At 39.1% G+C, this 27,821-nt stretch overlaps 1 pseudogene; it reads right to left on the bottom strand.

Annotated features, from left to right (window-relative positions):
- Positions 1-19,415: 19,415 nt before the first annotated feature.
- On the bottom strand, positions 19,416-19,516 carry LOC142435860 (U6 spliceosomal RNA; annotated as a pseudogene).
- Between the last annotated feature and the right edge of the window lie 8,305 nt (positions 19,517-27,821).

The raw sequence follows: 27,821 nt of genomic DNA, 5'->3' as shown, positions 1-27,821 counted from the left end.
TACAATCCCTGGCGATAGCTCTCACAGAGTCAAGAATGAAATATTGTACCTGTGTTCCCATGTTTTAAAGACTGTGTATCAGGACACGATGACACACTTAGCACTGCAATTTCAGACTACAGTACATTATTCCATTAAAAATAAACAACTACAATTATATTGTTTCAGTCTGGGTACATTAGAGAAACAAAACCACAGAAACATGAATAAGAGAGTTTTATATAAAGGGTAAGTGCACATCAAGAAAACATCCCAACCCAGTGCTGCCGAAGCCAACAAGTCCAAAATTAGCCCATATGTCCGACACCAATCCATAAAGTCCTCCTCCATCTCACAAAACACACGCAATAAGGCTGACTGCAGAAGGAAACCCGAATCAGTGAGCATGTAAGCATCTCAGCACTGGCAGGGGTCTCCACATGGCTTCTCCAGCAACCAGGGCTGCATCAGGGTAGGTCCATGTGGCTTCTCCTCAGGGATGTCTTTCATGAATGAGCCTTGCCAGTTGAAGAAGGGAACTGGCTAAGGCAACTGCATCCTGATCCAACCATCAGAAAGCAAGAAACCCGAGAATTAGAATGGCAAGGCTCACAGAGCCATTTATCCCTCCACCTTTCAATTAATCCCACACGTGTCAGCCATGTTGGCACAATAAACTTTATCTCACATGCCAACTAGAAATTTTTCAGAAGTAATTTTTATGTGAGGTAAAACATTGTGCACACCAGCAAGTGATTCTTTTTTATAACCGAACTATCAATAAAATAAGTCAAAACCTATATGCTTTTCCCAAGACAGGATTTCACAAGAAGAGTGAAGCATATGTGGGAACTGGCCATGTGTTAGAAAAACTTGAAAGGGACAGAATCCTTTAATCATAACAGTAAGGATGCTTAGGTGAACTTTCCCAGACTTATACAGTCAATAAGTACCAAGGCTGAGATTTCTTCAGTGTGACTCCAGATGAACCAACATGGCCGCTGAGATCTGCAGGAGTAGGAGTTAAAACCACACCACCATCAACAAGTCAATTCTGACTATTGGGACCCTCTAAGACAGACTTAGAAATGCCCCCTGGTGTTTCCAGAGCCTGCAAGTCAGTGTTCCCCAAAGTGAGTAAAGGCGCTCCCCTGAGGGTGAGGTTGGGATCACTGGAATGATGCAGGGAGGTTTCAACAGCAGATACCTATACTTTATCCCAGGTTATGGACTACCCTACAGAAGTTTTCAATTGCCACAGAAGTGCTGAGTGATTATTACTTTCTGTAAGGGCTAGTTAGCCAAATAAATTTGGGAACCTATGAAATTCTTTTTGTCAAAAGATAGTCTCATTGATCTCCCACAGAGCAGCTGGTGGCATTGAACTGGTGACCTTGTGTTTATCAGCCCAATACATAATGCACTACACCATCCAGGTTCCTTAAGTAGCAGCTAGTTAGCCCAAAGGCAAACAACCAGTTGCCGTCCAGTGAATTCCAAATCTCAGAGACCCACGTGTGACAGAGGAAAGATATCCTTCCTGGGGTTTTCAATGGTCATTATATTTTTGAAGTACGATGCCAGAACTTTCTTGAGGGTGTTGTTGCTTGTGAACTTAAACTGTCAAACTCTTGATCAGTCACGGGCATTGACTGTTCCATCCAAGGACTCCAGTTAGGAGACAAATAAGAACAAAACTCAAACAAACTCACTGCCATGGACTCAAGGCTGACTCACAGCAACCCTTTAGGACAGGCTAGAACTTCCCCTGTGGGTTTCTGGGACTGTGACTATTCAATGGAATAGAAAGCCTCGTCTTTCTCCTGAGGAACAGCTGATGATTTTGAACTGCTGACCTGTAGTTATCAGCACAACACATAGCTACTCTGCCACCAAGGCTATTCAGGATGATTATGAGGTAGGTGAGAGCCTGGCAATTTTCAGGGAATTTAAGAGATCATTGTGATTGGAGCTTTGATTCTGAGATGGAGAGGGAAGGCTTTGACACAAAATGGTTTTCTCTTTCAAATGAATGCTCTAGTTATAACGTGGGGAATAGGTCATGGGAAGCCGGAGTATGTGTGGAGGACACCCTGATGGCACTACATGAAGCAGTTCTCAGCAGCTAACTGAAAGCAGTGCTGTGGAAGAAAGACCTGGCCATTCATTACTGCAGAGACAATATCCTGAGAAATCCTGTGGGGCAGCTTTGCCCTGCCACATGGCTCTACCGTGCGTTGGAATCTGACTGATGGCACCTACAAAAGACTATGCATCTATGCAGGGAGGAGAGGTAATAGCTTGAACTTTTACTTTTTGTTTTAACTGTTTTATTGGCCTATAATTCACATATTATACACATACCCTCCTTTATTGTACTCATATTTTTAGCTCCCTATTTTCCCCAAACCTCCCTGTCATGGTGTGAATAACCAGTATTCCAAATGTATGATGAAGTTTTGAACACAAGGATGTGTCTCATTGTACCCCAGCACAGCTAAAGACATAGAGTCTCCATAATTCTACGTCTCCATTTATTTATGTTTTCTCTGTTTCTTCTACTTATGTCTGTCTGGTGCAGACCTACTACTGCAATGTTCTCAGACTCCTAGTGATCAGAGTTCTGTGGTAAAAGTATTTTTAATAGGTTATATGACCAAGGAAAAACCTGATCCCATTGAGTACACCTGTCCCTCTGGGATGTTATTACCCAAGCCTCACTGGCCTTCCTGAGGGCAGGCAAGCTAGGATGCAGGCAGGAAGGTGGTTTCCTGGCTTGTTTACCGTCAGCATGGAGGCAGCCACTGGAAAAGCAGAGCGAGGCTCACAGTGTGTGATGTGAGTGGCCAATAGGTCAGTCACAGAGAAAATCATTAAGAGGGGTATTTCCACACTCAAGGCCCCGAACATGTTACTCCTGTGTAACCCTGTAAATTCCACACGTTGCCTAATGAACCAATCCAAAGGATATGAGAAATGTTTAAATTTACATATACAGCATGCATTGCCCACAATTAAACTAGTTTATTTCCTGCGTTTTGTTTGTTTAGTGGTTTACATATATGTTTCTAACTACAGGGTTGACAGTCCACATCAACCAGTCATTTCTTTGGATAAAGATGAGGCTTCCTGCTCTTTTAAGGATTTACTGGTTGGGAGCCTATGGGAGTATATCTGAAACAAACACACAAACAAAAGCGCTCTACAATCTGCCTTATTTATTTAAATTAGGTTATGCAGTCAGGGTGATTTGGACAGCCTGTCCCCAACTAAAACAGTAACAAAACAGAGAACAACTATTTATTTAATAGTAGAACTCAGGATGACATTGTTCATCAAAATCTCTCTCCCTGAGCAACATGGCCTGGGTGTTTATAGACAGTGCTTAAGGATGATGATGCTCTAGCAAGCCAACTTGAAGTGGAGTTTTTGTTTTCAGGTTTTTCTCCTTGTTTGTAAGGGTCTATCCACATCCCAGCTAAAAAAGTTAGCAACTTCTGTCCTTCAAGTAGAAGCGGGCTTAAGTTTTTATTTCAAAGGAGGAGTAGCACTGGTGCGTCAACACATTGTGTACTCTAACAAATTTTCAAATTTGAAATGAGAAAAGGAAAGTACATGACGCCCCAGTGAGGTCCTGTGATGTGTTGCAGCATCAGGAGTACACGCTGTGAACAGCAAATTAAGAAACCTGTACTTTGTATTCTTGCATTAATTTATAATAAATAACAAACTGCTATTAAATTAAGTTTAACTTAGGGATTGAATTCTGAGGTCTACATTTGTGGAAGACTGAGGTTTATGCAAGTTGTTGTTAGTTGCTGTGATAGTTAAGGTTTATTGTGCTAACCTGGCCGATAAATACATGGGATTAATTAAAGAGCAGAGAGATAAATGGTGGCTTGGTGAGCCCCGCCTTTCTTATTCTCTGGTATCTTGTTCTATGATGGTCTGACCAGTGTGTGGCTGCCTTAGCTAGTTCTTTGCCTCAGCTAGCAAAGCTCACTTCCTGGGAGACATCCCTGAGAAGCCACGTGGACCTGCCAAGATGCAGACCTGGGTCTGGAGAACAGCGTGAAGACTCCTGCCAGAGCTGAGATGCTTAAACACTCACTGATTTGACTTTCCTCCTGCATTTGGCATTGCATGTGTTTTGTGAGTTTGAGGAGGACTTTGTAGATCTGTGTTGGATATATGGGCTAATGTCAGATTTATGGGCTTGGACTGGCCTGGGTTGGGATGGTTTCTTAAAGTACACTTTACTCTTACATAAAACTCTCTCTTATATACATAAGAGTTTCTGTGGATTTGTTTCTCTAATCTACCCAGACTGACACAGTGCTCTCCTGTCAGGTCTGAATCACTGATCTTATGCTCACAGATTGAAACACTGCCAAGTCCTGCATCATCCTGAACATTGTGGCTAAGTCTGAGCCTATTGTTGTAGCCAATGTGTCCATTCATCATCTTGAGCTTTTTCCTCTTTGAGTTGCTGTACAACTTTTCCATCCATGTTGTCGTTTTCCAGGGACTCTCTCTCCTGATAACATGTTCAAGGTACATGAGACAAAGTCTTGGGTGAGGCAACACAAAGGAAACCTGTGTAACGTGGCATTTTATGATTTCCTTCACATTCAAGTTGTTGAAAATCTAAGGCATGAGCTGAGAATAATAAAACTGTTTAAGACTCCATAATCGTTTCAGGGGAAACACCAGAATAATTGCCTCTTCCTTAATATACTTGAATCTGCTGGAGTTACATTTGGAGGTCAGATATGGGAAACTGTTTGAATTACAATAGTAAGGAAGTAAAAGAAATTTTACACTGTGGGAAGCTCAAGTGTTTTCATTGGAATCGGTTGTCTGAATGACACACACCTGGAGCTTTTTTTTTTCTTTCAGTTGTAGGTTTTGATTCTGTGTCTTCTCTTCTTTATGCTAGGTTTCCAGGGTATGGACTGCTCTTTCTAGACTTTTGACAAACTCTTAGTCTGCAGGGTTAAGGTCTGGTGCTGGCTGCAGTTTTGTATATGGGAGGGAGAGGGACACAGAATCAAGTGTTTATTCAGATGGTCTATGTGTCCTAACGTAGAAGTCAGACAGAACAGTCTGGTTACTGAAGTTGCCATCCGCCTGGGACTGAGTTTTGGCTGCAGGAGAAGAATGATAGGGATAAAAGTGATGCAAACAGAAGCAAGTATCTTTAATATGTTGATGCCTTCATACTCCAGCCTGGACACTGATCCTTTCTGTTGACTTTACATGCAATCTCCCCTGACTCCAAAACAGTTCTGAGGAGTAGGTTATTGTGACTGAGTAGGAGGGCTCACTGCCTAGTTATCACACTTCGTAAGTCTGCATGAGGGCTATTCCACCTCAAGCGGTGTCTTCGTGTGCCTCAATCAGTGTTTCCACCCAAATTCCTAGGCTTCTGAATTCCCGGTACCCTGTGTCATGCAGTACCTTTTACCCAATAACCCTGGTGTTTATACTTCATAAGCACCTTTTCATTTGTGGAGATCAAAAAAATTTGTTATTAAATAATGAGGTTTATGGAAATTGAAAAAATAAGCCATTAGAAACTTATTTGTCTAAAAAAATAAAGCCAGTTTGCAAGGAAATGTCTGCATAAGCTGAGTAGGCAGTAATTGAGCCGGCTTCAAGTTGGCAGCCAAGCACTTGCTTCATTGAATGTGAGTTACTATCCACAGTGTTGGAAGTAAATTAGGGTCATGAAACAGGTTCCTAAAAAGTCCCCAAATCACTATTACAATGATTGAAACCATACCTTAGCCTTCCAGATCATTCAAGCTTTTAAAAAACAGGTCAATTTCACATTCAGTTCCTCAACCCACAACTCAATTGGCTCATATCAGTTCAAAGACCCAGAAAACACAATCTCTGAGTTGTGCTGTATTATAGTTATGATGAGCTGCATTATGACCATCTGATTCTCTTTCTTTTTTTTAGAAAGTTTACCATAAGTAGCATGCACTCATGCTATACCACACACCTCTGATGCCACTGTAGCTGTAAGTTTATATCCAATATATTCAAGCCCCACAGACTGATGACGGTGAGATATGCAAAGCCAGGGGGTGGGAGTCCCCCATCCAGAGATTTTTCACTTTTTTTAATATTAACAAACACACACAATATTGGTTTCTCTTGTTAGTTTTTTACAATTTTTATAAAGATGCTCAGTTACTGTTTTGTTGGGGTTTTTATATTTTGTGTTTGTTTTTTTGTTTGTTTTTATTTATTACCTCTTTTGTTTAAGTAGGGAATTTATAATAAAATATGTACTTTATGGAATAAATTTTAAGAACCAAAATATATTTTAAATAAATTAACGGATCTTTGATCTTACAGCTAAATCACTGATTATATATTTGCAGAGCCGACTTAAAGGATGAAAGAAAATTCTATCAAGAGTTACTTTTGACTTCATAGCCTTCCTAATAAAGTCTTTTAACTACTTATAGAAAAAAATAGAAAAGAAAAGCTAGAATCATGAGGTATTTGACTTCGGTCAGGACTGCCTCATGACAGAATCGTCGGCATGAGGCTGGTCATAACACAGGACTGAGTACCTTTCATCCAAACAGTTACTGTGGTGTAGATTCCAAGTCATGGAACTACCAGGTGTGCAGAGCCAAACTGAACCGTGTGAGATAGGGGCTGCAAGGCTGTGTGTGGGTTCAAAAGCAGACCACCAGGTCTGTGTTCTGAGGTACCACCATATGGGTTCAGATGATCGTTTTAGTTATGATTTGGGCAATTAACTGTTTGTGCCACCCACAGATGGCATGGAGGAAAATAGCTTTTGACTGTTTAGTGTCTTTCCCAAACGGAAATGGGTGCTTACTTGTGTCCTGCCTTTTCTTATATTAGTTGTGTTAGTCTGAGTACATTACAGAAATAAATCCACAGAAACTGTAATGTATAAAAGAGAGCATTAGATAAAGGGTAAATGCACATGGAGAAAAAATCCCAAACCAGTGCAGCCCACATTAACTCATATGTTACACCACAATCCTCAATGTCCTCCATCTTAACAAACACATGCCGTGAAGGTGGCTGCAGGTGGACAGAACTGCCATCTGGGTGTCTGAGGTTGTTAACTCTTTACTAGAATTAAAAACGCCTTTTGTGCGCCTGGATCGGCTGGTGTGTGTAACCACTCAGACACGAGGGCTCCATCTCCTTTTGCAGGACTACTCATGATTTATTATCTAACCAATGCTGCTCAAAGGGAGGTTCACTCCGCTATGGGAATGAGTTAATCTGTGCACTTTAGATGTTGAAATCCACAGACACACGTGTATAAAAGAGAGTTGTAATTAAATATTAAATGCACATCAATGAAACTTCCCTAAAAGATCTTTTTAATCTCATATGCCCACCATTATCCCATAGGCGCCCCAGAATCCACACAGTCTTCAAACATTTACAAAAGAGATGGAATGAGGCTGACTGCTAGTAAAAGCCAAGTCAGAGAAAGCAAAATACTCTCATATTTGGTGGGCATCTGCATATACATGTGGAAACACCAAAGCTGTTTCAGGTAGATAATGTGGCTTCTGCTCAGATATGTCTGAGTGTACTTGAGGCTTGGAAGCAGCAGCATTTAACTGGCTAAGGCATAATCTCACTCTACTGAATTTCAAAATCAAGATCTGTGAGAACTTGCAAAGTTAAAGTGACCAAATGCATGAATCATTCCGCCCTTCAATTAACACCACCTGTGCATCTTGGACATTTGGCATGATAAGCTAACAATATCAGTGAGCATAACCTGTTGTGAAAAACAGCCCCAATGAACTGAAAATAGCCTTATCTGTTTTCTTTGGTAGTTGACTGTTCTTTTATTCTTTCGCTGACCTCAGGATTATCTCTTTTTCCTTGAAATTGAATAGCTTGAATATGAAGTGTTGTGATTTTTTTCATTAGGGATTTATCCTATTTGGGGTTCTCTCAGCTTCTTGAGCAGTTATTTTTCACCTCATGTGTGCTGTTGGGGAATTTTCTTCTATGCTTTCTTGTACTATTTTCTCTGTAGATATTTTGTTTCTTCTTCCAGGATCCTGATAAGATGTAGGTTGTTTCTCTTCATAGTGCCCCATATTATTCTCAGGCTTTCTTCTGATTCCTTTACTTTTTTTGTTGTTGATTGTTCCTTTAGTCGATTGTAGTCATAGTGTTTTCCTTCAAGCTCACTGGTTCAATTTTCCTCTTCTTCCACTCTATTCTTCAGGTTTTTTACTAATGCTGCCTAATTTGGTTATCTCATTGTTTGTTTTCTGTGATTCCTTTTGGTTTGAGGATTTTACTTTTTCCATTTCTTCCTTGTTCTCTTTACTGTTTCTTACATCTCTTGATATGACTTCAACACCCATTTTCTGAATTCAATTTCTGGTAGTTTTATTGCCTGTTTTTCAGAGTACTATATTGCATTTGGGTGATTTTTGGTTGTTTGTGTTTGTTTTTCTTCATATTATGGTTTGTTTACTGTGGTTGAGGGCTATTTCCCCAGTATCATGGAACAGCTCTTGGTGTTGTATGCACTGCTGGTCATGTAGACGCATTTGGCTCTGTTTAGTTATCTGAGAATAGTCTAAATGAAGCTAGAAAATATACAGTGTTGAAATGGAGAAAAGAAGAGTTGGGTAATTGGAGAAGGTGGAGAGAGAAGAGCAAGAGTGACATAATAGATAAGTGGTTGTCTGGAGAGGTGAACACATTTGTAAAATAATGTGGAAATGCACTTTAAGGGTAATAATCAGAATTAATAAATTTCACTGAAATATATTTCATAAGGACAATGAAAGAGAGCAGAATGATATATTGGAGGATTGCAGGCAGATGAGGGGCAAATGAGAAATAAAAAGAGCAGAGAATGTCCATGGTGTGGATGCTAATTTTTGTTATTAATGACAATGTGAATATGTGCATGTTAGTGCATCAGAGAGGGTTGTTGGGAAAGCCCTTGTTTGGGTGGATATGATGGAACCTAAAGGACTGCCTGTTTTGCCTAGGAGGAATGGCTATTTTCAGTTCATTGGGGCTGCAACAGAAGAAAATACTGGAAAAGGAAGTAGGAGAGAATTTAAAAAATAGAGTATTGTAATGGAAAAAATACAAAAATGAATCTCTCTCTCTCTCTCTCTCTCTCTCTCTCTCTCTCTATATATATATATATATATATATATATATATATATATATATATATATATATATATATATATATACTCTTTGATAGTGTTATTTTGGTAATACATGTGTTATGTGAGGGAGGTGGAAAAGTGGTGGAGGAGGATACTGGAGCAAAAAACACAAAGGGAGGAAGGAAAAGAAAAAATCAGAATTGAAAAGTTGAACTTGGGTACTGATTTTGTCTGCACCGTGCAGTCTACATGGAGCTGTCTTCCATAGACTAGTGAGGTGATAGTTTTGGCTGGCTGGCTTGCTTCAGAGAATGGGAAGTGTGGGCAAAGGGCAGAAATGATTATGCTGACCAGGAGCAGGACTCACAGAAATGGCGCCTGTCTGCTCTCTGGTAAAGGGGAGTCTATAATCAGGCATTGCTGCTTTGTCATTATGAACTTGCGTCTGCTTATCTTTATGTTGAGATTCTTCCAGTAAGATATCCTTCATAGTGGACTTTCTCTGGTAGTTGCTGTACTTGTTATCTGAGAGCCATCTGACCTCTCTTCCCTTTTGATTTCCCATGGATATTAATGGTGGATTCAAGTAAAATGAAAGCCTTGAAAACTTTGATCTTTTCTCTATCATGGTGTCTATTCGTCCAGTTGTAAGATTTTTCCTTTTCTTTACACTGAATTGTAATCCACAGATCAGGCTTTGGTCTTCATCAGTAAATGATTCATGTACTCTTTACTTTTTGGAAGCAATATTGTGTTATCTGCATATTGTGGGTTTTTATCTAATCCCGATGCTACAACTTCTCCAATTATTGGCTCAGCATACAGATTAAGTATGATGAAAGTATACAACCCTGATTGCACACCATTCCTGATTTTAAGCCATGAAGTAATCCCCTTGGTTTGTTAGAAAGATCATCTCTTAGTTTATTCATGGATTCAATAGAAGCACAATTAAGTGCCCTGGATTACACATTTTTAGCAGTGTTATATGAGATTGGTTATGATTCGAACACTCAAATGACTTTGCACAGTCACTGAAATAAGTAACCAACAGCCTTCTGTTACTCTTTGCTTTCAGTCAAGAATCACCTGATATCTATAATATTTCTCATTTCATGTCCTCTAATGAATGCAGCATGCATTTCTCCCAGTTTCTTAATAATTTACTGTTATAACTACTTTTGAATTAACATCTAGTATTTTACTTGTATGTATTATTAATTATATTGTTCAATAATTTCCACAATTCTTTGAAATGAGCACAAACATAGATGCTTTCAAGTCAGTTAGCCTTGTCAGTGGATCTTCCAAATTTCTTGATCCAGTCTAGTGAGTAATCCCAGCACTGCATCATTTTTTTTGGGTAGGGTGGTGATGGTGGTGAGAGATTTCAATAAGCATGCTATCAATTCCTGAAGCCTTGTTTTTGCTAATGTCTTTAGTACACATTGAAATTCTTAATCTTACACTAGCTCTCGAAATGTACAAATGTCCAAAAAATTCAGTACAGAAACTATGTGTATTCCTTCCATCATTTTTTTGATAATTCCAGTATCATTTGATATTTTGCTCATAGACTCTTTCAATATTTCAACTCAAGGCTTGAATTTTCTGCATTTATTTCAGTTTGAGATATACTCAGTGTATTCTTTCTTTTTCGCTTACTAATTCAACGTTTGTGCACATTTCATTTGAATATTTTACTTTTTTTTCCTCTAGCTGCCTTTGAATTATTCTGATCATTTCTTTTACTTCATTTTTTCCCACTTTTCTTTATCTACTCTATTTTCAAGAGTCCTGTTTGGAGTCCCTTTTGACATCTCTAGATATCACCATCATTACCATGGTCTTCTTTTTTTAATTCCTTTATTTTTAATGACTTTCTTTTCATCATATATGATATTCCTGAGGTTATTCCACAGTTTTTCTAGGTATTTAATAAACAATATTAAGTGTATCTAATCTCCCCTAGAGATGGCGTCTAGATTTTTGGAATATACTTGTGGTCATATTTCATTTCTAGTGGACTTGTTTTACTTTTCTTTATCTTTAACCTGAACTTGTGTATGTGCAATTAATTGAGGGTCTGTTTTAAAGTAGGTTCCTGTTCTTCTTTTGTATGATGATATTGATCTTTCCCATTGTCTCTTCCCACAGATATAGTCCATTTGGTTTTGGTGTAGTCCATCTGGTGAGGTCCAGTTGTATAGCCACTGTTTATGTATAGCCATTGTTTATGTTGTTGAAAGGATATTTGCAATGAAGAAGTTGTCAGTCTCACAAAATTCTACCACGTGTTCCCCAGCTCCTTTTATATCCACATTGCCTACTACTTATGTTTCCTTGTTGTTTCCAACTTTCATTTTCAAATCGCCAGTAAATATCAATTGATCTTGATTTCATGTTTGAACAAGTTCAATCTGCAGATGTTGGTGGATTTCTTCAACACTGGCTTTAGTGGCTTCTGCATAAGTTTTTATCATGGTTGCATTAACTTGTCATCCTTATATGGGTATTGATGTTATCCTACCACAACAGCATAGTACTTTAAGATAAGTCTTGAAATGTTTTTTTGATGATGATGATGATGATGATGATGATGAATACAATGTCATTTCTCTTGAAATTTTCCTTTAGACATAGTAAACCATATGATTGTCTAATTCAAAATAACTACTGTCAGTCAACTTTAGTCTACTAATGGCGAGAATATTGATCTTTATGTGTTCATTTGTTTTTACAACTTCCAATTTTGCTATATTTGTACTTGTAACGTTCCGTGTTCTGATTATAAATGGATGTTTGCAGTTGTTTCCTCTCATTTTGAATAATGCCCCATCAGAAAATAAGGGTCTCGAAAGTGTTGCTCTATACATATCATTAAGTCAATTCTGCAATTCTTCCTATCTTATTTTGTGGACATTCCAACTTGAAAGGTTCATCCCTGACACTATGTCAAATAATGTTCCTCATCTTTACAAAGTTTTCAGGGTTAATTTTTGAGAATTGAACTGGCTCAGAATGTTATGTTGAAATCCATTCATCACAATTGATCCTGCTACCATCATAACCACATTTAAGCCGCCACAGTGTAGCAAATGGCAAACATGTGTGTATTTTGTCCATAGAATCCTTCGAAATAGGCAGTTCCCAGGTTATAAATATCAGACTTCATTAACAAATCTTTGTTGTTGATGTTTTTATTAGGTGCCACTGAGTCAGGTCCAACCCAGAGCAACCCTATTACCAGCAGACTAAACACTGCTTGGTCCTGCAGCATCCTCACAATTTTTCCTATGGTTGACAAGCCCATTATTGCAACTGCTATGTTAATCCATATCATTGAGGGCTTTCTTATTTTTAACTGCCCCTCCATTTTACCAAACATGATGTCCTTCTCCAAGAACTGGTCTCTCCTGACAACATGTCCAAAATATGTAAAATACTTTCCTCTAAGTGTGTTCCATCCTTGTCTCCAACGAGCACTCTGACCATATTCATTCGAAGGCAGATTTGTTTGTCCTTGTAGTCCATGATATGTCAATATTCTTCACTAGCATCACAATTCATATGTTCCTGTTCATTCGTCTTCCTTAGTTAATGTCCCAGTTTCATGTGCACATGAGGGTATTGAAAATACTATGCCTTAGGTCAGGCATGTCTTAGTCCTTAGAGTAACATCCTAATTTTCAGTATTCTAAAGAGGACTTCTGCAGCATATTTACCCAATATACCCAACCCATTGTATCACTTGATCTCTTGTCTGCTGCTTCCGTAAGCATTGATTGTGCATCTATGCAAGATTAAATCCTTCAAAGTTTCCATTGTTTCTCCATTTATCATTTTTCCCTGTTGGTCCCTTTGTGTGGATCTTGGTCTTCTTTACATTGAGTTGTAATCCACACTGAAGGCTGTAATCCTTTATCTTCATCAACAAGTACCTTAAGTCCTCCTTACTTCCAGCAAGCAAGGTTATATCATCTGCATATCATGGTTTGTTAACCCTTCCTCCAATTCTGGTGCCACATTCTTCTTCATATAATCCAGCTTCTCTGATGATTTGTTCAGTAAACAGATTGAATAAATATGGCAAGAGGATGCAACCTTGATGCAGACCTTTTCAGATCTCAATGCATGCAGTATTCCCTTGTTCTGTTTGCACAACTGCCTCTTGATGTATGTACAAGTTCTGCATGAATACAATGAGGTATTCTGGAAATCCCATTCTTCTCAATACTATCCATAGGTTATTTAGATCCACATAGTCTAATGCTTTGACATAGTCAATAAAGCACAAGTAAACATCTTTCTGATATTCTCTACTTTCAGCTGAGATCCATCTGACATCAGCAATGGCATCCTTTGTTCCATGTCTTGTTCTGAATCTGGCCTGAAAATCTGGCAGCTCCCTGTAAATGGATTGCTGCAACCATTTTTTGATTATCTTCAGCAAAATTTTACTAGTATTTCATATCAATGATATTATTCACTATTTTGAGCATTCTGTTGGGTCACCATTCTTTGGAATGTGTACAGATATGAATCTCTTCCAGTCAGTCATTCAAGTATCTGTCTTCAAACTTCCCTGGCATAGACGAGTAAATGCTTCCAGTACTTCATGTGCTATTTGAAACATTTCGATTGGTATTCCATCAATTGCTGGAATGTTGTTATTTACAAATGCTTTCAATGTAGCTTGAACTTCTTCTTATAATAACATTGGTTCTTGCTCATATGCTACCTCCTAAACTGATGGAATGTTAAGTTTGTTTCTAATATAGTGACTCTATGTGTTATGTCATCTTCATTTGATGCTTCCTACTTATCATTCAATATTATGCCCATAGAATCTTTCAGTATTGCTACTCACGGTTTGAGTTCTTTCAGTTTAAGTATGTTGGGTATGTTCTTACTTTTCGGTTTTCTAACTCTTTGTCTTTGGATAGTTCATGATAATATTTAACTCTCTCTTCTTGAGCTGCCCTTTGAAATTTTCTGCTCAAACCTTTCACTTCAACATATTTTCCCCAGTTTTTTAAAGTACTCTACAATTAAGGGTAAGCATCAGAGTTTCTCCTGACATCTTCTTTGATCTTTATTTCCTGTCTTTTTAGTGACCTTTTACTTCATGTATAATGTTCTTGACACATTACATTAGGAAAATATCCTGTACAGACCTCTTTAAAGTGTTCAAAAGCAAGGATATTACTTTGAGGACCAAGTCATACTTAAGCCAAATCATGTGTGTTAGGCAGCATTTCCTATAGAAACAAAACTAGGCCACTTATGATTATACAGGTTTTTATAGCAAAAAAGGAATACAGCAGCAAATGGGTCCACGTGGCAGTACAGACAGCTCAGTCCAACTCAATTTTGTGGAACAGTTAATATACTGAAGGTCCTTCCAGCTCCCACCAGCCACTTGCCCAAGGCCAAGGAAGCAAACAGTAGGAAGATGAGATGTTGAGGTGGAGCAGAGGCCAGTAGTGCAGGGTAGCAAGTAGCAAAGCACCATGGTGTAGATGTAGGGGGATCAAGTGGCTGTGGGGTGGGGTGGCATCTGGAGTGGTGGGAAGATGAGTGGAGTCGGCCCGCAGGCAGCAGACACAGCAAAGTGGGGCAGTGCTAGGTCATGGAACAGTACCACACAGCAACTGGGTCCACCATGGTCCAGAGTTTGGCTCAGCCCACAGGTAGCGTAGCACATGGTTGAGACAGTGCAGCTAGCTCAGGTCTGATCACCAGGGAGAGAGCGGAAGGGGTTTGGCTCAAGGAATCATTTATCTCAGTCACATCTTCAAAAGAGGTCATCAAGCTGGGACCTGATCAACAAGTTAAACTACCTACATCTTCTAATGTATGCCGTGTTGGCAAAAAACAATAACAATAACAACAACAAAAGAACCCAAACAAACCCAAAAATGCTATCACACCATATTTCAATTTCCTCTTTTGCATGTGATTTGGACATTGAATAAGGATGATCAAAGGAAACATGGCAAAGATGTATTTTGCCATGGACTGACAAAACAGGCATGTCTTGAAAGAAGTACAGCCAGAAGGCTATTTAGAGGCAAAGATAACACTTTCTCTCACAAATTTGGGGGCATTGTATTAGGAGAGATTATTCTCTGGACATGGGTAATCATGCTTGGTAAAGTGGAGGGGGGTGTAAAAGAAACCCTGGATGAAAGAGATTGACAGAGTGGCTGAACAGAGGGATCATTGAACAATTGTGAGAATCCCTGAGATCTGAGAAGTGCTTCTTCCTGTTAGGCATAGGGTTGAGATGAGTCAGAACTGACTAGTGGCATCTAATTGCACTGTATTAGATCTCATCAAGTGAAATTATTAGCTTTAACTGCCTAACGCTGGCTGAGAACGCTGGCCCAATCAAGTTGACACAAAACCTTATATCATAATTTCCATCATCTCCACTTTGTACTGAGTAATACTATTGTATACTTCTCCTTGATATTTTCTGCAGATATACTCTACTTGGTTTCAATGTGTTTCATTTGGTGATGTTCATATGAAGAGTCATCAATGATGTTATTGAAAAGGTTATTTCCAATTATTAGGAATTGGTCTTGCAAAACTCTATCATGTGGTCGCTATTCTTGTTTCTATCACCTCCTGATGAATATCTTCCAACTACTTATCCTCCTTTTTGTCTCTTTCCAGTTACCAATACAGACCAATCTATCTAAACTGTATGCTTGATTAATTTCAGACTGCAGAAGTTGGTAAAAATCTTCAATTTCTTCAATACTAGCTTTAGTGGTAGATGTTTAAATTTTGATAATAGTTGTACTATTTGTTATCTTTGTATAAGTTGTCTTCCTTGTATAAATATAGATGTTGTCCTATCACAGGCTATATTGTACTTCAATAGAGACCATGAGATGTTCTTTTTGATGCTCAATGTGATATAATTCCTCTTGAATTTGTAATTTCTTACAGAGCCAGTGGTCATCAAACTTTTTAAAGAGGGGACCAGTTCACTGTCCCTCAGACACATTGGAGGGCCGGACTATAATTAAAAGAAAAACTATGAACAAATTTCTATGCACATTGAACATATCTTATTTTGAAGTAAAAAACAAACGGGGTAAAACACCTGGCAGGCGGCATAAATGTCCTTGGTGGACCGTATGTGGCCCACGGGCCGTAGTTTGAGGACGCCTGATTATCTGATTCAAATAAGTCAATACCAGTCAGTTCAGCTCACGAATGGCTAGCCTACCAGTTTTTATGCATTCCAGTTCATTTCTGATGACTTATAAATTTCCTATATTTGTATTTCAGATATCCCACATTCCAATTTTTAATGGATGTTTGAAGTGGTTTCTCCTAATTTTGAGTACTTTCCCATCATTAAATGAAGGTTACAACACATTTGTTCCATCTGTATCAATAAGGCCAGTTCTACTTTGTGGAGGCAGCTCTTGCCTAGTGAAATTTGGAGTGCCTTCCAACCTGAGTTGTTCATCTTCTGGTGCTATATCAGATAATATTCTACTGGTATTCATACGATTTTCAGAGGCTACATTTTCAGAAGCGAAGCTCCTTTTCTTTGTTCCTAATCTGTTCTTAGTCTGGAAGACCTGCTGAAACCTTCACCATGGGTGACCTGGCAGTGTTTGAAATACCAATGGCATATCTTCTAACATCAAGCAACACACTAGCCACAATAGTAAAAACAAGCATGTCTGATGGCCACTGTTATCCTTTTATCTCCCTGTATTTGCCTATTCTATATACTTCGGATAAGTGGGATCATATGATTTCCTTACAAGTTATTTCAGTCAGCATACTGTTCTCAATGTTTATTCAAGTGGTAGCATATATCAGAACTTCATTTCTTTTTATGGCTGAAATATATCTTATTTTATAACGCTACCACATTTACTTATCCACATTTGGATAAATTCCACCCTTTGGCTATTACGAATAATGTTGCAATGACATTGGTGTACAAGTATCTCTTTGAATGCCTGCTTTCAAGACTTTTGAAATATACCTGGTAGTGAAATTGATGACTCATAAGATAATTCTATAATTAACCTTTTGAGAAACTGTTTTTCCAGTGGCTATACCATTTTGCATCCACAGCAGCAATGGCAATTTTTTTCTCAGTTTCTCCAAAGATGTGCCAATATTTTATATTTCTCTGATAAAAGTTATCCTCAAAACTTTGAGTTAATTCTGGCTCTAAATAATCCTGTTAGACAGGATAGAACTTCCCCAGAGGATATCCCAAATTTTTACAAAATAGACTTTCACATAATTTTCTGGTAAAATGGCTAATGGGTTTGAATACTAACCTTTTGATTTGCAGTCAAGCATTTAATCACTGGGTGTATTAGTCTGAGTAGACTAGAGAAACAAATCCATTGAAACTCATATGTATATAAGAGAGAGTTTTATATAAAGGGTAATTGTACATTAAAAATGCATCCCAAAATAGTCCAGCCCAAGCCCATAAGTCTGATATTAGCCCATATGTCTGATAATAATCTATACAGTCCTCTTTAGACTCAAGAAACACATGCAATGACAACAAGTGTAGTGGGTAGAAAGTCTTTGGATCCAATGAGGTTTAAAATCTCAGCCCTGGCAGGGGTCTCTACAGGGTTTCTCTGGCTTTAGAGGTCTGATTGCATCAGAGTAGATTCATGTGGCTTCTTCAGCTCAGGAAACTAGTGTAGTTCCATGTGTCTTGTCAGCAGCAATGTTTCCCAGGGACTCCAAGGAGGAGATACCAGATTTCCCAAAATTCTCAGGAGAAGGCTATGCCCACAGAGAGGCTTCATTGGCTATGACCCAATTGACCGACTAGATTCCACCCCTTCATTCTTATCCTCAAATTCACAAATGATTATATAAATACCACACTGGGTAACTAGGGCTCCTATAATCAATTTCAAAACAATGTTGTTGAGTTGATTCAGACTCATAGTGACCCGGTATGTAGGTTTTCTGAGACAATACATCTTCATAGTAGTAGAGCACCTAATTTTACCCCTGTAAAATGGTTACTTGGTTTGAACTGTCCACCTTGAGGTTAGCAGCTATGTTAGGCTGACTTCTGGAGAGAAGGAAAATCAGTGACATATGTGCATGAGCACACACAGGAACACAGAGAAGTGTATGTGAAAATAGAACTAATGTAATTGTAAAAGTGGAGAGTCCAGTTTGGTTCCAAGTCCATGGGTCACATGTTAGACTTGACATTTCACCTGTCTCCTGTAGCTTTAGTATCTGATGAAACCAAAATAGGCAAGAAGATCACAGAATAGATTTGTTACTGGATACGTGAATTAATCCAAGTTTGACAGGTCAAATGTCAGGCCACTAAATAGGATCAGCAAGCATATGATAGGTCATTGGCTCAAGTCCACAGAACCATCATTTGACATATCAGATAACAGAATCCAGACTCAGCAATAAAAGCAAGCATTCCCATTTTATAGGAAGTAGGCTAACCCCCAAGGAAACTTCCTTTCATTTGCATCTGGACAAAAGGATTTCACACCAACCAACCTAATCTTCTGTTAGGTCACATCATTGGCAATTATTAGGCCTCACATGCCAATTTGACATGAAATATACAAGAGCTGGCTTACGGTCAACCCTCAGTACAACCAGGGTTCCTATATAATCATCCAAATTGGGATGAAATAGTATCTTACTGTGATTTGACTTGCATTTTCAAAATTCATGATGTGAACATCTTTTCATGTGATTATTAGCTACACACATCCTCTTTGGAGAACTGTTTATACTTTTGCCCATACGAAATTGATTACCTGAAATGTAATAAAAATTAGAAATAAAAATTTATTTACCTATTTTATTTTTTAAAGGATATTTCATTGCATTTTCAGTGAAGGCTTAGATGCAGTTTAGATTCTCTTTCCATAATGTCTACACAAGTTGTCAATTGACATTAGTTACATTCTTCACAATGCAATAGCATTCATTTCTGTTCAGGTTGTCCCATTTTCATTAATCTACTTTCCATTTCCCCATGTCTTCTCATCTTTTCTAAACAATAATTATTGACCATTTGACCTTATATAAGTGATTTTTTAAAGAAGCCTAGTACATACAAATGATTTCCTTTTTTTTTGTTTATTTGAGCCAAGCTATTACTTAGGTTAAAGTGGGTTGATTTTACTTGACAATTTAAAATTATCTTAGTGTAGTAGTCTCAACTGACTTTTAAGTATGGATTTTTAATGAAGCTTTTGATATTTTACTGAAGCAAAAAATGCGAAAATCTTCACCAATTTGAGTGTAATCTTTGGGCAGGGTCTGTGCTGATCTTTTTTGTACCATTCTGATTTTACTATATGTGTTTCTAAAACTGGTTATATGTGGATTTTTAAAAAGGAATTTGCCATTGTGTTTCATAAATTTTTTTTCTATTTTATCAGTATCCAACTATGTGAAATTAATGAGAACAGTTGGTAAGTGGGCAGAATAGGACTGTGGTGTGTGTACACTCATAATCTTTTTTTTTAATCATTATATTGGGGACTCTTACAGCTCTTGTCATAATGCATAGATATATTATGTCAAGAACATTTGTACATATGTTGCCATCATCATTTTCAAAACATTTTCTTTTCACTCGTAATCAGACGTCCTGCTTTTGGCGGGACAGTCCCGATTTTTAACAATTGTTTCCGCATCCCGCGGCATTATTAATAAGTCCTGATTTTGGAAAAGAATGCACAAGCTAGGTTATATGGTTTTCAGCTGCCATGTGGCTATTTCACCAGGATATGAGTTTTATCAATGGTGTCCCGCTGGTGTCCCGCTTTACCAATGTTAAAATCTGGTCACCTACACCAAGTGCTGTCTTCCTTCATCCACTTTTATGTTGTCTGTCCCCCTTGGAGTGGGTTATATGTTGATCATAGTGATTGGTTCCATATTTCTCCTCCCAACTTCCCCTTCCTTTTCAGGTGTCACTGCTCTCATTATTGGTCCTAAGAGGGTTATCTGTCCCAGATTCCCTGTGTTGTGAGCTCTTATCCGTAGCAGTGTACATGCTCTGGTTTAGCCGACTTGTAAGGTAGAATTGGGGTCATGATAGTGAGGGGGAAGGAAGCATTAAAGAACTAGAGGAAAATTGTATGTTTCATCAATGCCATACTGCATTATGACTGGCTCGTCTCTTCCTTGTGACCCTTCTGAGAGGGGATGTCCAATTGTCTACAGATGGGTTTTTGGTCTCCACTCTGCACACCGCCTCATTCATATTGATATAATTTTTTGTTCTGGGTCTTCGATGCCTGATCCCTGATCCCATCGACACCTCATGATCACAGAGATGGGTGTACTTTTTATATGTAGGTTTTGTTGCTTCTCAATTAGGTGTCCACTTATCTTCAAGCCTTTAAGACCCCAGATGCTTTATCTTTTGATAGTCAGACACCATCAGCTTTCTTCACCACATTTGCTTATGCACCCATTGTGTCTTTAGCCATCTTGTTGGGAAGGTGAGCATTACAAAGTGTTCTTGCATTGAGGGAGTACTTGTGTAGAGGCCCAATATCCATCTACTACCTTAATACTTAACATTTAAATATATATACATAGATCTATTTCCCTATCATTGTATATAAATATATTTACATATATACATGCCTCTATTTAGACCTTTAGAAATATCCTTTGACTCCTAGTTTTTTCCTCTATTTCCTTTTACTTTTCTCTCATCCCACTATCATGTTTCAGGTTTCAGGTTTCAGGTTTCAGTAATTCCTCTCAGCTACATTGCTCTTGATCAAGCCCCACCAGGCATCCTACATCCTCCTCCCTGTGTATTTTACATCACTTGTTCCTTTGTCCTTAGGATTGTTGACACACCCCTTCCTTTTTCCACCTCCCCCTCTTCTATGTCCCCTCTCCTGAAACAGTTGTTCCTGTTCATTTCACCACCAGATTGTTTATTCTGCCTATCTTATCCGTCTAGACAGACATGCAAAAACAACAATAAGCACAAAACCAAAATAAAACAAACAGCAAAAAGCAAAACAAAACAAAACAAAAAACCCTCAAGCAAACAAACAACAAAAAAGAAAACCCTATAAATAGTTCCAGGTCTGATTTGTTGTTTTTTATGAGGGTTTTCCGGTTGAGTTTTGATGGGGTGCCATGCTCTGGCCCCAAAGTCTATTTCTGGTATTCCCCGGGGACTTAAATGCTTTGCTCCCCTTACTGCTCTGCAGGCCCTTCATGTTTCTCCCTGGTGTGGTGGGGTCAGATTGGGCTCACTTCCTGCATTGTGTCTCCAGTCTTGTGCCCCTTAGCGCTCGGGGTCAGTGAGGGATATTGTGTCTCATAGTGGGGCTAGCCCTATGGTTCTCTCTGTACATTGACTGTTCAGAGCAGGAATATCATCTTTGTGGTTTGGTGGGCCAGAATATGTTCCATTTTCCTTCCTTCTTTGCTTGCTCCTGTGTGCTCTGCTCAGACATGCCCCTCTCCCTGAACCGTAGCTTCAGTGCTAAACTAATTTTTCTTTCTGTTTTTTTTCTTTCTTTCCGTTTTTTTTTGCTTCATATAAGTAAAGACTGATTGTTTTCTTCGAAATAGCTTTTCACCAGTTGTTAAGATCCCAGACTCTATTCAATAAACTAAGCTAATTGTTATGTCGATTAACCAAAGCATTTGAACCTGTTTTTAAACTTAGAAAACCAATCTCGAGAGGTATAATGCAAATATATGCATACACATATTCACACACATTCTGGCATATGAATATACACAAGTAACCCTGGGGGAGTAGAGGGTTAAATATTGGGCTGCTAACAACAAAATCAACGCTTCAAATCCACTAGCCACTTCATAAGAGAAAGATGAAACTTTCTACTTCTCTAAAGATTTATAGCATTAGAAAACCTATGAAATGTTTATAAAAGTATATATATATCTTCTGGTTGTTGTTACTGTTGCCAAATTATATGTGCTACAGTGATTGCCAAAAGATCCTTTTTTCTTATGTACATCTTGGTAAAATTGTTTACTTTTGTTAAGTTGTGCGCATATCACATTCACTTGGTGTTGTTACCATCACCAAACACACCAGTATGTATAATCTAAAGAGAAACTCATTTCTCCAATCTGCCCCAATCCCTAGAAGTCACTAATAAATATTAGTTTTTATGTTTATCTTTTCATGTTATTTCTTAAAAGTGAAAATGTATAATACTTCCTTTTGGTGATTGACTTATTTTGCTCCACACAAGGTTCATCCATGTTGCAAGATGTTTTAGAAGGATATTTTTCTTTATCTCTGAGTAGCGTTTTATTGATATATGTACTACACATTATTTATCCATTCATCTAATGATGGACACTTAGATAATTTTTATATTTTTGCTGATATGAATAGTATGGCAATAAACATAGGTGTGTATATGCATGTGTTTTTCTCACTCCAATATACCTATAAAAAAAAAACTCACTCCATTGTATCAATTTTAACTCATAGTGAACCTGTAGGAGAGAGTAGAATTGCTCTCCTGACAGGGGAAGCCAGCCCCTAACACATCATTACTGGTCCAGTAGGTGCAATTGTACATCAATAATAAGTCAAGATTATAGCAAAGTTACAGAGAGCATGAGAGATAGAAGAGAAATATTGAAATAAATGGAGTCAGAAACAATTCATAGTAGCATGCTCACCTCAGCCCCCCTTGGTGGTCCACGTGGAGAGAGAGAGAGCTCTTTAATGCTTGCCCAGGGTTTTATATTCTCTGGAGACCTGCAAGCCCCCTAATTACAGGTAAGGACGTACGTCACAGGAAGGGGCTGTGCTATAGGTAATACAGTAATGAGAGGGGGTGGTCTAGGGAACTACACGCAATAGGAAGAGGAGGGATTGGGGGTATACATGTGACAAGATGGGCAGATCCTAGATTTAGGATGGCAACCTAACCTTGACCTGTTTTCTGGACCTTCATAGGAACCATAAACAGTAGGGTGTAAACCCCACCTACAGGAACCAAGCTAATGGTCCCAAGCTTCAGTGAGAAGTAATCTGTTGTCTCCAGCAGCAGGGAGCAGGCCCACCCCTGTGGTGTGGGGAGACAGCAGTCTGGCAGGGACTGCCTTCAGGGAAGATGTCTATAAGCATCTGACCTCCCCCCACACTCCCCAGGGTTTGTAAAGCACCAAATTTTTATGGGAGCAGAAAATTTCAGCTATGAAGTGCTGGTGAGTTCAAAATGCTGACCTTTGGTTAATACCTTACAATAAAACCAATTAAGTGGTTAGAGCTCCTGTATATACTGAGAAGTAGAATTTCTGGGTGGCATAGCAGGTTATGAGTAGGGTCAAAGAAAGATTAAGCTGTCTTCTCCCATAAATATTTACATTCCCCCAAACCTAAAGGGGCATGTCTACTCTGTGTTAATGGGTCACTATGAGTTAATTGAAGCCATGGCAGTGGGTTTGGTTGGGGGTGGAGGGTTATTTGTTTTTATTTTATGACAACATTTTCTCTAGTAGTTGGAGGAATTTCCAGACTGTTTGATAGATTTTGCATTCCCACAAACAGTCGGTGAGAATTCTAATTTTTCCAAATCCCTTCAAACCTTTGTTCTTTTCCATTTTAAAGTTTATTTTCATCCTAACTGTTCCTGGTGGGAGTGAAATGCTTATCCCTGGTTGCTTTTGATTTGCATTTATCTGATGGCTAATAAGATTGATAATCTTTATATGTGTCTGTCAACTATTGAAATATCCTTTGTTGGAGTGTTTGCTCATGTACTTTATTAAGTTATTTATTATACCTTTTCCCAGTTTTAATTGGGTTGCATGTGTGTGTGGTGTTTGTGGTGGTTGTGGTTATTCCATCAATTAGCTTTAACCTGTGTCTTTACAATTAAACTGCATTTCTGTGGAAACATTTAGTTGGATCTTAGTTAGTAGCTTTGTATTATTTTGATTTTTATTCTAAACTAGGCATTTTAATAGTTATCAACACCAACTAGACATATTTACTCCATGGTTTTGTTGCACATAAATCTCTGGATTTTCTTAGGAATTAAAGATGCTGTCAGATAAGCCAAGAAATAATTTGTTTTCTCACCTACTGCACATCCCTGGTGGTATCGTGTATAAACAATGGACTGTGATTTGAAAGATCACCAACAGTGAAAGCACAAGCCACTCCTTGAGAGAAAGACCTGCGGCTTTCTACTCCAATGTGGTTACAGTCTCAGAAAATCACAGGGGCATTTCTATCCTGTTCAAAAGGGTTACCATGAGTCAACATTGACATGATGGCAGCAAGTTGAAGGGCTCTTTTTGTGTGTCATAATCATATGATACTAATTAATTGGAATCCAAGGAGTTGTTGATCATATGCGGGCCCTTCTCTCACTGGTTCTGAAGATTTGGGTCTTGGCAGATTCTTGACTCATTAAAGCAATGGTAGAACTTCCAAACAGGGATTTCATGTTCAAATGCTGTACCACTGAAGCTGTCTAGGACCAAGTATCCTCAGTTTTTCTGTGTGAAACAAACCCTTTAGGCTACTTGCACACAAAATGTGGAGCCTATACTGGCTTCCTCGGTTTCAAGTGATGGACACTGTAGCACACGTGTTCCCAGAGGCTCATACAGGATTAGGAACCTGGGAGAATCATGTTAAAAACAGTGTTTAGGAAGTCGATTCTCTTTCTGGGATATAGTATTTGGGAAACTGGATAATTGGAAAAATAGTGTTACTTCCAAACCTAGTTCGGTCATCTCAGACTTCAGAATAAAGATGATTAGCAAAATATATGTGCTTCATATGGACAACAGTGGGGAAAATTTAGCTAGACCCTACATTTGTTTCACAGCTGCAACTAAATACTCTACTGTTATTTTCTCTCATGAGAAGAATTTATCTACATGGCCACACAGAGAATTGACCCAAATAGATAGCACCTTCTTTTCCTACTGTGCATTCTATTTTCATTAAGACTCCATATACCTCATTTCATGATTTTTCAATTGCCTTGACATTTCTCAGAGGCAGATCACATGGATTGCATTTTGTCTTCTCCCTTAGATAAAGGAGGAAACTAACATGTGGAGACTAACAAATTACCTTTTTCAAAATATAAAAACAAACTGTAATATCTCAACATGATTCAAGTGATATGAGGGAAAAGCCCAATATAACCTATTGCTTAGTTCAGTTACTGCATTCATCTCACTATCAAAACAATCACGTGTTCATAGAATAAAACTTTGGTGAACATGGGCTCATATTTTGAAATAAATTCACACATTTCTTAGAAAAGCATTCCCTCAGAGTTACTAGTGAAGAAACTTGTTTGAATAAATTAAATGCTAAGAAATCATCCCGAGTGAGGTCCAGGTAGGATGGCAGGGGCCAGACCAAGTCCAAGTATACATATGGCAGCCAACTAAAAAGGGGGCGGGGAGGGAGGAAAAGGGAAAGAAAAAAAAAGTGTGGTGGGGGAATAGGACACTGAGCCACCCAAAGGGAGGGTATTGTTTGTGCCTCCACAGGGACCGAGGGACCAGATAATAAGCCACTGCCAGATGAATGCAGTGTGCCAAGAAGGAGTGGGGAGCCAGTATAGGGGCCTGAGGGCTTGGCCCCATATCAGCTATGTGGAAAACTGTCCTTTCTGTCAGAAGAATTTACTTGAGAGGATGGCACTGAAGCTGCAGCTAGGAGAGAGGAGTATGTCTGATGAGACCAAATGGGAGCAAATGAAGGGGGAGGAAGAGAGTGGAGCACATCCTGGCCCATCAGGCCGGGAGGATGATATCCCCGCTCTGAACAGCCAGTGCACAGAGTGGACAATATGGTTGATCCCATTACGAAACAAGCTGTCCCTTGATGGCCCAGGGCCCTAAGGGGGACAACACTGGAGACTCACTGTTGGGTTGGCCCAGACTGACCCTGTGACACTGAGGCAAACCACTAAAACCATGTGGCAAACCAACTGTGGGAACAGCGCAGGGAGCCCCTGAGAGAGTACAAAGGACAGACCCTGGGGCCAGAGCATGGTACCCCATCTGACCTGACTGAAGGACACGCCTAGAGATAAAAAATCAGACCGTGATCTATTTACAGGTTTTTCTTTCTTTTAAATTTTTTTTCTTTTAATTAATTTATTTTTCTATGGGTAATTGGATTTCTTTTTTGTTTTCATCGCTGTGTTCATTGCCTGTCTTGCTATGGCTTGATTTTTGGTCTATATTATTATCTCTGCAGATCTATCTAGAAAAGGTAGGCTGGACGAATTGTCTGGAGGAGAAAACAATGGGATCAATGGTTCCAGGGGGACACGGGAGAGGGGGATGCGGGAGTAAGGAGGTGGTGCTGACCAACCCAGGGACAGGGGAGTAACAAGTGATCCAAAGTCAGTGGCAAGGAGGGGGTGAGAGGCCTGGTAGGGATCCAGAAAGGGCAATGTGACCGAAAGAAGTTACTGAAACCCAAATGAAGGCTGAGCATGATAAATGGGACAAGAGGAACATAAAAGGAAATAGAGGAAAGAACTAGGTGATAAAGGCTATTTATAGAGGTCTAAAGACTGGAATGTACATATGTAAATATATTTATATAAGAGTTCGGGGAAACAGATCAACATGCATATTCTTATAGGTTTAGTATTAAGGCAACAGATGGACATTGGGCCTCCACTCAAGCACTTACTCAATGCAAGAACACATTGTTCTATTAAATTGGCATTCCAGGATGCACACCTTCCTGACACGATTGTTGAAGAAAAATGTGTGCATGAACAAACGTGGTGAAGAAAGCTGATGGTGCACAGCTATCAAAAGATATAGCATCTGGGGTCTAAAGGCTTGAAGATAAACAAGAGGCCATCTAGCTGAGAAGCATCAAAGCCCACATGGAAGAAGCACACCAGCCTGTCTGACCACAGGTGTAGAAGTGACCAGTTATCAGACATCAAAGAGCTAAAAACCGTATCAGTGGGTGCCCACCTCCCTGATATGATCACTGAGGACAAACGTGTTCATAAGCAAATGTGGTGAAGAAAGCTGATGGTGCTCGGCTATCAAAAGATATAGTGTCTGGGGCCTTAAAGGCTTGAAGCTAAACAAGCAGTCATGTAGCCCAAAAGCAACAAAGCCCACTTGGAAGAAGAATACCACTCTGTGTAACCATGAACTGTCAAAGGGTTCAGGTATCAAGCATCAAAGAACAAAAAAACCATATCATTGTAAATGTGGGTGAGTGCAGAGTGGAGACTCAAAGCCCATCGGTAGGCAACTGGCCACCCCATTACTGAAGGGTTGTGTGGAGGAGATGAGCCAGTGAGGGTGCAGGGTAGCGAAGATGAAACATACAACTTTCCACTAGTTCTTAAATACTTCCTCCCCCCTACCCCACACTATCATGATCCCAATTCTACCTTACAAATCTGGCTAGACCAGAGGATGTGCATTGGTACAGATAGCAACTGGAAACACAGGGAATCCAAGACAGATGACTTCTTCAGGATAAGTGTTGAGAGTGGTGATGCCTGGAGGGTGCAGGGAAGTGGGGTAGAAAGGGGGAACTGACTACAAGAATCTACATATAGCCTCCTCCCTGGGGAATGGACAGCAGAGAAGAGGGCGGGGGTGGGGGGAGACATCGCACAGTGTAACATATAA

The sequence above is a fragment of the Tenrec ecaudatus genome (genome assembly GCF_050624435.1).
Source record: "Tenrec ecaudatus isolate mTenEca1 chromosome 2 unlocalized genomic scaffold, mTenEca1.hap1 SUPER_2_unloc_8, whole genome shotgun sequence".
NCBI lineage: Eukaryota > Metazoa > Chordata > Mammalia > Afrosoricida > Tenrecidae > Tenrec > Tenrec ecaudatus.
This window is presented reverse-complemented; position numbering and strand designations above follow the sequence as displayed.